Consider the following 11480-nt stretch of genomic DNA (forward strand, 5'->3'; position numbering starts at 1 on the left):
CTTTGGTTTCTATTGTTTGGGTAGAAATACATGTGACACACAGGGTTATAGGGTACTTGGTCCCGGGTAGTGTATATCTGGGGATTGTCACTTTGGTGGCCGTTGCCCGGTTCCGTGCCCTTGACCCTTTTTGTAAAGGGAAATATTTACAGGGGATTAGAATAGTATTCACACGTGACGCCACTTGCGGTTTGCGGCTATGTAGATGGAGCCGCCGCTGCACAATGTCCACTACTGGGGCTGGTGTTAATGGCAGCCTGGATGTTAGACCCTCTGCAAGCAGGGCCGAGCCCCAGAGGGTAGGTGAAGGGACGGGTTCAGTGCAACCAGCTCTTTACTCACTTTCTCGTGGTAACTCGTCACCCGAGGCCGGCTGGTTTCACCTTCAGGTCCCCTTTGTGCCAGTGTAGTAATCTGGTACCTTCTTCCCCTGCACCTGTCTCTGGTTGGTGAGTCTCCGTGACGTAGAGCAACTGGGGGTCCCCCGTCCAGTGGTTTTCCACTGTTGTCCATATGATGGTAGTGTGAACCCTGTGGGGCTGGAACCTCTGGTCCTGTTCCTAGTTCTCCCTTTGCTTCTGAGTCTCGGATTTTTAAGGTGAACGAGGTCCTTGAGGGTCCCCTCGCTGTGCAGGTGTTATCAGGCCTGCCTGGAGCCTCTGTCATACCTAGGGTCCTGGTGCGTAGTTCCAGGAGTACTCCACCGGCAACTACCCTTCTGGGAACCAGGTTACTGTTCACTCCAAGTCAGTGCGTCTCCTCACGTCCACCTTCACTGCTCAACTCCTCTCACTACTCTGACTGTCTGTCCACAGTCTGCCCCTCCCACCTGGTCATCTAGTTGACTGGACTGGCTCCACCTCTAGGTGGCCATCCATTGGTCCGACCCTAGCTTTGCACCATTCTATGGGGGATTTTTGGGGAAAACTGAGATTACCTGGAGTGTTTGTGTGTGACCGTCACTAGTCTTCTGGGACCCTAGGGGTAGGCCCGGCATCCTGGTGAGGATGGCTTCAGGGGCACTACATACACACCCTCGATTGATTACTTTTTTTTAGAATCACAAAGTAGATCTTATTGCATAGCCCAGGTCCCCTCCATGGAGCAAGCTTCAAATTTTTGCAAAAATGGTCCCAGACTCTTTGTACTTACATATCACGATGCCCTCAGACTCTGTCATAAAGCCAAAGGTTCTATCTGTAATATCTTTTGAGAATCCTCCATCCTGACTTTTATGGAGATAGGAGTGGGAAATTCCTTCATTCTTCAGAGATTTCTCAGTGCCTTTTACTTTACCTACGTAGAAATCTTAAAAGCTAGCATTCTGTTGGTCAGGAGGTGTCTTATTCCTCCTTGCTTGAAATTTTGGCTCTAAAAAATGGAAAAGTGGTGTGTAGGGGGAACCTGACGTCTCGGATTTTCCAGGATACTTGGTTGGATAGATGTGCCAGATATTAGCACAATGAATGTAGACATTTGTGGTCATGACTTCACGTATCCTCTGGTCTTCATATGAACTTGGCTTTAGGCTGACCATTCACATTAAGGTTAAATTTTTCGGATGATCTAACATCAGCACAAAAGCTGTGTCCCCACCAGGAGCTCCATGACATGAGTTTCCATGGCTGAGCAGCTGCATGCAGCCGTACATCACCAACCACAATGCTGAGTGTCGGATGGAGTGGTGTAAAGCCGCCATCACTGGAGGTGTTCTTTGCAGTGACGGATCACACTGCTCTGTCTGGAATGTGATGGATGAGTCTGGGTTTGGTGAATTCCAGGAGAACGTTACCCACCTGACCGCATTGTACCTGCAGTAACATTTGGTAAAGGAAGGGGTTGAGGCAAATACCAGAAAAACGAGCCCATAGAAATGTATTGAGCGAGACTGCTCCCGTCTAGTCGGAATCTGGCCGGTAACATGCATTTCTCATACTTGCGGTCCTATGATGGCCATTCCCGGCTCTGAAACCTGGAGACACCTCTCATATCACAGTGCGTACAATGTGAGGATTCACAAGTCTACAGTCAGAGTGACACATAGAGGGACTGCAAACATGGATTTAGACTGGACAACCCCGTTAAGCAGAACTTTTTGCAAAATCGAAATGTCCTTTTTGACTGGTCAGTCGGTGGAGACACCTAGCCGACCATTAACAGGGTACGTTTGGTGGCCACTCAGAAGCCCTGGTTTCTTCTGTAAACTATTAATTTCTCTATATATGGTCGGTCCAACTCGGTATATTACCTGTTGCACAATTTGCTTTTTGGTTCTAGAGTTCTGATCCAGCTGTTCCCTGACAATTATTCTGAATTAACCCCTTCACATCCACTCTCTCATATTACCTTTTCCTGTTGTTTTCCGCATTTTGTAATCTGCCCAGACCCCTTGACTCACAGCTAGCTTTTACAGACTTGATTTTTGGTGCTGATTCTACCCTTTCATGGAATAATCTGGTCCGGACCGCTACTAATTTGAGTTTCTCAGCGTGTTCCACCATCTGGTCTACAGAGTTATCCGGAGGGACCCTGGAGCAAACACCAGATCACGGCACAGAGGCAAAGGGGAAAAATGGAGGGCCCTTTACATTCTGCTAAACCTGACTTTCGAAGCCCAATTTTAGCCGATGGTTCTTACTGGAATAATGCTGTGTACTATGCACACAAAAAGAGGTTTGCCTACACATGCCGGCCTGACATGTGCAAAGAGAGCCTTTAGGCACAGGCTGGGTTATTAGGGGCCTGTAGACATGTTTGGTGTACCCACGAGGAGCATTACAGCACCAACCCAAACATGGGGCCAAAACACACACACATGTGAGCAACCCACAGTATTAATGAGATGCCCCTCGGGGTTATCTCATGTCACCGGATGTTTGTGTGCTTTGTTTTGTCTGCCTCGCTCACAATTTTGCTTTTGTCTAGACTCTAGACAGAACTCAATATTGTAGCCATTTCCAAATCTTTCCTGTTCCTCTGCTCCCCCCCCCTCCCCGTCTGTAATCTTGTTTGGGTGACCTGCAATGGTAAGGTTGTATTTACAGACTGCAGCGAACTTTGCAAGCAGTTTTTTTTTTTTTTTTTTTCCCTTAAAGGGGTAATAATCAGTTAGTGATAAGTGAGCACTACCATGCTCGGGTGCTCAATACTTGAAACGGGCAGTTGGATGCTTTGATTGGCGCAACTCTGGTACCCGAGTATAATGGAAGTCAATAGAGAACTCAAGCATCTTCCGGAAAAATGCTCCAGTTCCCCACTGACTTCCATTATACTCCGTACAAAAGGCACGCCCATCAGAGTGTCTGACTGCTCATTACGAGCACCTGAGCATGGTAGTGCCCGCTGATCACTAGTTACGAGTACCGAGCATCCGAGCATGGTAGTGCCCGCTCATTACTAGTTACGAGTACCGAGCACCCGAGCATGGTAGTGCCCGCTCATTACTAGTTACGAGTATCGAGCATCCGAGCATGGTAGTGCCCGCTCATCACTAGTTACGAGTACTGAGCACCCGAGCATGGTAGTGCCCGCTCATCACTAGTTACGAGTACCGAGCACCCGAGCATGGTAGTGCCCGCTCATTACTAGTTACGAGTACCGAGCATCCGAGCATGGTAGTGTCCGCTCATCACTAGTTACGAGTACTGAGCACCTGAGCATGGTAGTGCCCGCTCATTACTAGTTACGAGTACCGAGCACCCGAGCATGGTAGTGCCCGCTCATCACTAGTTACGAGTACTGAGCACCCGAGCATGGTAGTGCCCGCTCATCACTAGTTACCAGTACTGAGCACCCGAGCATGGTAGTACCCGCTCATCACTAGTTACGAGTACTGAGCACCTGAGCATGGTAGTACCCGCTCATCACTAGTTACGAGTACTGAGCACCCGAGCATGGTAGTGCCCGCTCATCACTAGTTACGAGTACCGAGCACCCGAGCATGGTAGTGCCCGCTCATTACTGGTTACGAGTACCGAGCATCCGAGCATGGTAGTGTCCGCTCATCACTAGTTACGAGTACTGAGCACCCGAGCATGGTAGTGCCCGCTGATCACTAGTTACGAGTACCGAGCATCCGAGCATGGTAGTGCCCGCTCATTACTAGTTACGAGTACCGAGCACCCGAGCATGGTAGTGCCCGCTCATCACTAGTTACGAGTACCGAGCATCCGAGCATGGTAGTGCCCGCTCATCACTAGTTACGAGTACTGAGCACCCGAGCATGGTAGAGCCCGCTCATTACTAGTTACGAGTACCGAGCACCCGAGCATGGTAGTGCCCGCTCATCACTAGTTACGAGTACTGAGCACCTGAGCATGGTAGTGCCCGCTCATCACTAGTTACGAGTACCGAGCACCCGAGCATGGTAGTGCCCACTCATCACTAGTTACGAGTACCGAGCATCCGAGCATGGTAGTGCCCGCTCATCACTAGTTACGAGTACTGAGCACCCGAGCATGGTAGTGCCCGCTCATTACTAGTTACGAGTACCGAGCACCCGAGCATGGTAGTGCCCGCTCATCACTAGTTACGAGTACTGAGCATGGTAGTCCTCACTCATCGCTAATAATAACATACTTCAATTTAGAAAAGTTGTCCTATTGTCAAAATATATTTTGACAATATCTTAGGCCCTATTAGCAACTCTTCCAAATTGTTTTTGACACAGGAAATAGCTTCTTACATCAGCACATCACCGACACAGGGCGCTGACTGTCTCATTTCAATAGTTAGATGAGAAACTGTGGAAAGAAAAGCGCAATAGGGTCTTACCCCAAAAAGGGAGGAAGATATGTAATAAAAACACACTCACCTATAATGGTTGTGCCAGTCACAACCATTATACAGGCATATATAAGATCCAGGTCCAGGCAGCAGTCCCAAAGTTGGCTGATAACAGAGAGTGATAGAAGAAGGGTCTTATTTCCGTGCCAAGGACTCAATGGATCCAGGAAGAGATTAATGCTTCTTTAATAACATGCACAAGTCTACGCGTTTCTGGAGACACAACTCCCTTCATCAGGACATCAAATCCCTTGATGTTCTCTTGCCAATGTCCTGATGAAGGGAGCTGTGTCTCCAGAAACGCGTAGACTTGTGCATGTTATTAAAGAAGCATTAATCTCTTCCTGGATCCATTGAGTCCTTGGCGCGGAAATAAGACCCTTCTTCTATCACTCTCTGTTATCATTTCAATAGCTAAGCATGCACTCTCCTGCTAGGGCTAGGACAAATGCATAGACAAGAGAGGTGGCTTAGCTATCAAAATGAACCACTCAGCCAGCCCCCTTCACGCACATTACATTGTAAGACGTATGTAGGTACAGAATGAACCCATAGATTTATATAGGTGTCCTTACTGAAGCAATTTGTACCTGATTGACTCTCCGCCAATGCTTGGTATTGGATAGCATTATCGTTGTTTGATACATAAATCACACCACCTACCACTATTGGACAATACATTTTTTTTAGGGTAGGGACATTTTCAAGAAAATAGAAAGCCAGAACTGGGCGTGGTAGTCACAACGGGCTTCTCAAGTCAAATCGCAATTTGTGGCATTTTTTTACTGCATGAATCCTACAACAGTATTGATAAATCTTCCTCAATATTCCTATCCTCATGCTAATAAAAGAAGTCCCAGTAAGAGAGAAGCCTTACAACTGGAAGGGGTATACGTGCCGGTCCAGGAGACGTGACGTGCTGGTCCAGGTGACGTGCCGGTCCAGGTGACGTGCCCAGTCCAGGTGACGTGCCAGTCCAGGTGACGTGCCCAGTCCAGGTGACGTGCCCAGTCCAGGTGACGTGCCGGTCCAGGTGACGTGCCAGTCCAGGTGACGTGCCCGGTCCAGGAGACGTGTCGGTCCAGGAGACGTGTCGGTCCAGGAGACGTGTCGGTCCAGGAGACGTGTCGGTCCAGGAGACGTGTCGGTCCAGGAGACGTGCCGGTCCAGCAGGACGTGCCGGTCTAGGAGACATGCCGGTCCAGCAAGACGTGCCAGTCCAGGAGACGTGCCGGTCCAGCAAGACGTGCCAGTCCAGGAGACGTGCCGGTCCAGCAGGACGTCTGCACAACAGCACAGGTGTAGCTGAGCTTCCTCTATCACTAATACCCATGGTTGTACATCAACATTAGCTCCGATCATACCAAACCTTACAAGACCTGAAAATCAATATGTCTGAATAAAAAATCACCGAATCTTTGATGTCCTCTTCCGGTAAATCACAGAATAAGCCCAAAGGTATATACCCATCTCTCCTGTGCACACACATATCCCTACAGAGGACGTGATCTCTTACCTTCTCTGTATCTAACCATCTGCAGCTGGCCACATGAAGTGCTATCTTTTATAGCTTGACCCCATCACCAGTTTGTTTTTTTGCTTAGATTCTATTGGTTTAAAAAAAATTAACCCAGATGTCTGGGTCTTTCCATAAAGTGAACAAACCCCGCCTCATGGGAGTAGTTCTTTGTAAAAGGGATCCCATAGTTTTGCATTAATACAGCTTGAGGTGGGTGAAGTATTCACATTTGCATATTTGGGCAGACTTAGTGCCCTTGAGCTGATGCCATAGATTGCAATTACAGGGGGCACTGTATGGCTGACTATACACATAATATGTACCCAGATCTACATGAATTAACCCTACATCTGTGTAGTACACTAGTCCCCAACCTGCAGCTCAAAATCTTGACAGCGTATAGTTGTTATAGCATGCTGGGTGTTATAGTTTTTCCAGTGGTGAAGAAGGTCAATCTTCCAAGAGCCAATATCTCCACCAGCGACCAGTGCTGGTTAATGGACTGGATCCCTACTACTATGTCCCTATCACTTCATCTAAAATAGTATAAATACTATTAATTATGGTCAGAAATGGATCACACTGCACCCATGTGTTGACCCAATATTGACCGATATTTTTCTGAGGTCACTAAGGTTCACAGTGCGCCACCCCCGGATGCTCCTCTATACAACCTGTGCCAGATAAAGTTTCTCCCAGTAGCATTGACCGTCAAAAATGCCGAATACAACCAAGGTTGGTTGGTGCCATTCCCATCTCTAGATCCTTCTCTATAAACTTAGGACACAAAGAAACTGTGCCCACATCGTGTACAGCAGGTGTCCATTGTATATGGTGCCGAGGGGCTTCCATGGCTGTCGGAGGTGCCTTGGGTGCTACCTGAATATGTGTGTATTCATAATATATAATAATAATATTTATTCACATATATAGCGCCATTAATTCCACAGTGATTCCCATTGGAGCTCATAATCTATTCCCTATCACTATGTCTTTGTAGTGTGGGAGGAAACCGGAGAACCTGGAGGAAACCCACGCAAACACGGGGAGAACATACAAACTCCTTGCAGATGGTGTCCTTTTACACACAGGACCCCAGCGCTGCAAAGCAACAATGCAAACCATTGAGCCACCGTGCTTCCTTTAGGACCCCTAGAGCAGTTTTTTTTTTTATTGCCCACTCGGATGGCCATCAGAAATGTGTGTACATTGAGTGCATTAAAGTAGTGACCCATTGCCATTTTCTGCCATTTCCAGCGCAGCGCCGTCCCTCTCCTGTACCATGCGACAGCGATTGTGACCAGCCGTCTCACAGACAAACGTTAAAGATGGCCACCACTATTAGGATAACCCAGGGGAGCTGCTATGTACTCACAAAACCATTACTATACAAAAGAAAGAGATAGCATACCAAAAACCTGCGCACACCCACAAATAGGATCCAAGAAATACCGGCAAGGACATATTTACTTGATCGGAAAATGCAAAGTAAGACACTGATTAAAAACACACAAACAAATGCATGACCTCCTGCATGGTCAAAAGGGGTCACATGTACAACCTACCCATAAAATACAGTATAAGACCCTCAAGTACAGCACGGTGGCTCAGTGGTTAGCACTTCAGTCTTGCAGCACTGGGGTCCTGGGTTCGAATACCACCAAGGACAACATCTGCAAGGAGGTTGTATGTTCTCCCCGTGTTTGTGTGGGTTTCCGCCAGGTTCTCCGATTTCCTCCCACACTCCAAAGACATACAAATAGGGAATTTAGATTGTGAGCCCCAATGGGACAGTGTTCCTGATGTATGTAAAGCGCTGTGGAATATGTTAGCGTTATTTAAAAATAAAGATTTATTTATTTACTGAGTTTAGCGGCACCTCACCCCTGAATAAATCAGCCATCAAGGGCAGGGAAAGTTACGGGCTCAGCGTGTGAGCCCGCAGCAAAGGCAGGGAGACAGCTGATTATGTAAATATACGTCATTGGTATTTACCACTGCAGATTTCACTGCTGTGGAAATGCAATACAGGGATGTACACTTAGGGATTTAAATAAATCTTTATTTTTATATAGCGCTAACATATTCTGCAGCGCTTCACATACTGTACATCAGGAACGCTGTCCCCATTGGGGCTCACAATCTAAATTCCCTATTTGTATGTCTTTGGAGTGCCTGGAGGAAACCCAGGCAAACACGGGGAGAACATACAAACTCCTTGCAGATGTTGTCCTTGGTGGGATTTGAACCCAGGACCCCAGCGCTGCAAGACTGCAGTGCTAACCACTGAGACACCATACACTGCTAACCACTGAGCCACCATACAGTGCTAACCACTGAGCCACCGTGCCACCCATTTTTCACGTTGCAGATATTTATTGATTTTTCCATCTGGATTTGCAGATCTTAGATCCGCAGCGCGTCAGTCCTATTATGTGTAGGTGAAATATTCAACAATATCCACCATTATCAGGGTTGGGGTTCTATACATTGGCCCTCAGCATTGGTTTTGGGGACTATGACTTCAGCATAACCCCGGCCCCAGCTGTGCTGTAGACGTCTGTCTGCACTGTGTCTTCTTGTGATTCTTTTCCTTCTAGTTGACACATATTGCACCTGTTTGTCTGGGGAAGAATGAGCGGTGATTAGACATTCACCCTCTTAAAGGGAGACCGTCACCCTCCAAAAGCTAAACTAAACTGCATAGACCTTTGGGTGCGTGCCCACGATCAGTATTTGCAGCGGCTTGGACGCAGCATACGTCAGCTGCTTCCAAACCGCTGCGTTGTACAGTACAAGCACAGTGGACGTGATTTCTATAAATCCTGTGCTTTTTTTTTCCGCAGCAAACACTGACCTGCGGAGCGGCTTTCCAGACCGCAGCAGGTCAGTTGCTTGCTGCGGAATTGCCTGCATCCTCCGTAGGGAGAACAGAAACAGGAGACCGCAGCGCACCGAACCCTGATCGTGGGTACTGACAGCTGCGGTCTCCTGCAGAGGAGACACGTGCCCCCCCCCCCCCCCCCGGGCAGGACTTGCTGTGTTCTGAACGCGAGTCCTGATTGTGGGCACATACCCTTATATACGAGACGTAGCCCCTATAAATCTCATTCCATTTACTTAAAGGGGTTGTCCAGAACTGTATATATATATTTCTCTATCGTTTCATTGGGGGACACAGGACCATGGGTTATGCTGCTGTCACTAGGAGGCTGACACTAAGTAAACAGAAAAAGTTAGCTCCTCCCCAGCAGTATAACCCCTGAGCCGGAGGCGGGCTCAATCAGTTTTTTGCTTAGTGTCGTAGGAGGCTGATGTGGGCTGACTGGGCCCCCTTCAGCCACTTGATTTTTTGCGTATATTTTTTCATTTTTTTCTCGGCGCCGCTCGCCGCTCTCATCTGTGGTAATTCTTTTTTTCTGCAGGTATCGTTTTCTCTACCTCAGCTCTCGCAGCCCGTGTGGGTACCACTCCCCTGGGTCGCAGAAGCTTGAGTCGTCGGGCCCTCTCCCCCGTCCAATTCCACGGTACCACTCCCGGGTTGGCACGCGGGGCTAATCCTTCCTGGGCACCCACTATTCACCCTGCGGTATCACCCCAAAGGGTGCAAGGGGCATACAGCAGGGACTGGACCTCGCAGCGCATCCGGATTGATGATGGGGCCCGCAGCGCTGCTTCACTACAGAGGGGCTACCTGCCCTCACCAGCGTCCACCTCCCTGCCTGCCTGCCTGCCTGCCTCATTCTTCTCCTGCGGCCCGCAGCCAGTCCTCCGGTGTGCGGAGCACACGGACACTGGTGCAGAGCTCCACGCCTGCACACTGCCAATGCGACGCCGCCGACCAGGTAGGACACTCCCCCTACCTTCTCCCGGGCGGTTACAAAATATAGGCCCCGGTCCGGGCCTACTCACCGAGCGCCCCGGCCTCGCCCCCATCCGGCGCTGGAGTCCACACATGCAAGGCTCGACCGGTGCCCGGACATCGCTGCCGCGCCGCCGCTCCCACAGGTAGGACTGCCGGTCTCTACCTTCCCTTGCGCCGGCTGCTTCAAATTTAGGCCCCGGTCCGGGCCTACTCACCGGGCACCCCGGCCACGTCCCCATCCGGCGCTGGAGTCCTTCACCACACCTGCAGTGCTCGGTCGGTACCCGGACATCGCTTCCGCGCCGCCGCTCCCGCAGGTAGAACCGCCGGTCTCTATCTGCCCCTGCGCCGGCTGCTTCAAAATTTAGGCCCCGGCTTCGGCCCTGTCTCCGGCGTCCCAGGCCCGCCCCCCGCCGCATCGCTATTGGCCGCCGGCCGCTCCGTCCCCGCCCTTCCCTCAGCCCCAGGCATCACAGTGGGGGCGGTGGATGCCTTTTCCCGCTCTCCTGGGCCCGCCTCCAGCCTCCTCAGCGTTCATTATAAAAAAATAAAAAAAAACAAAAAAAAAAAAAAAGGGATTATGGCAGACTCCCGGTATGGGGTTTGCTGACGCTGCAGCAGCCCGTCTATCAGGGGAAAATAGACCCAAGTCTTCCATGATTATTAAATACAGTGGGGTTTTTTATCAGGGCTTGCGTTTTGTACATTATATATTAACCCCTTCAGGTACTTTTTTCGGGCTTTGCATCAGGGCACATCCCAATAGGGTTAGTCTATAGAGCTCTCAGAGCTGAGTTTTTTAGTTATTTGGGACCGGTAGCTCAAGTTTGCGGTTCCCTTAATGGTAATTTCCCACACATAATGGCAGATTAGTGTTGACAGCTACCGCAGCCCCTGGCACCGCACTCCCCTGTATCTCGCCCCTGCCGGCTGGTTAACGCCCTGTCTCAGGCCATATATTCCCTCGCTGACGTCCCTCGGGTTCGTGCGCATGCGCTGCGTCCCCCGCCGACGCTTGGTCATACCATCCACAGAACGGCGCCATTCCCTCGGGGAGACGAGTCCCGTTCCAGGGACCTTTTTCCTAGGCTAGAAGCGGACCCGCCAGGTCTCGTCTTTCGTGGCCCCCCAGTTTTCCACCTTATTCCCCAGGTCCAGACTGCCCTTCCTACGGTAGTCTTACGACCTCTCGGGTGTTGGCCCAGGCTTTCCATCTCCGCTGGACTCCGAGCAGGACCTGGATGTTTGGGCGCAGGACGAATAGCATGCTAGAAACGGTGAGTCAAGCCGTAAGGCTACGGACAGCCCCTC

This window comes from Anomaloglossus baeobatrachus, chromosome 9, assembly GCF_048569485.1.
Source record: "Anomaloglossus baeobatrachus isolate aAnoBae1 chromosome 9, aAnoBae1.hap1, whole genome shotgun sequence".
Taxonomy (NCBI): Eukaryota; Metazoa; Chordata; class Amphibia; order Anura; family Aromobatidae; genus Anomaloglossus; species Anomaloglossus baeobatrachus.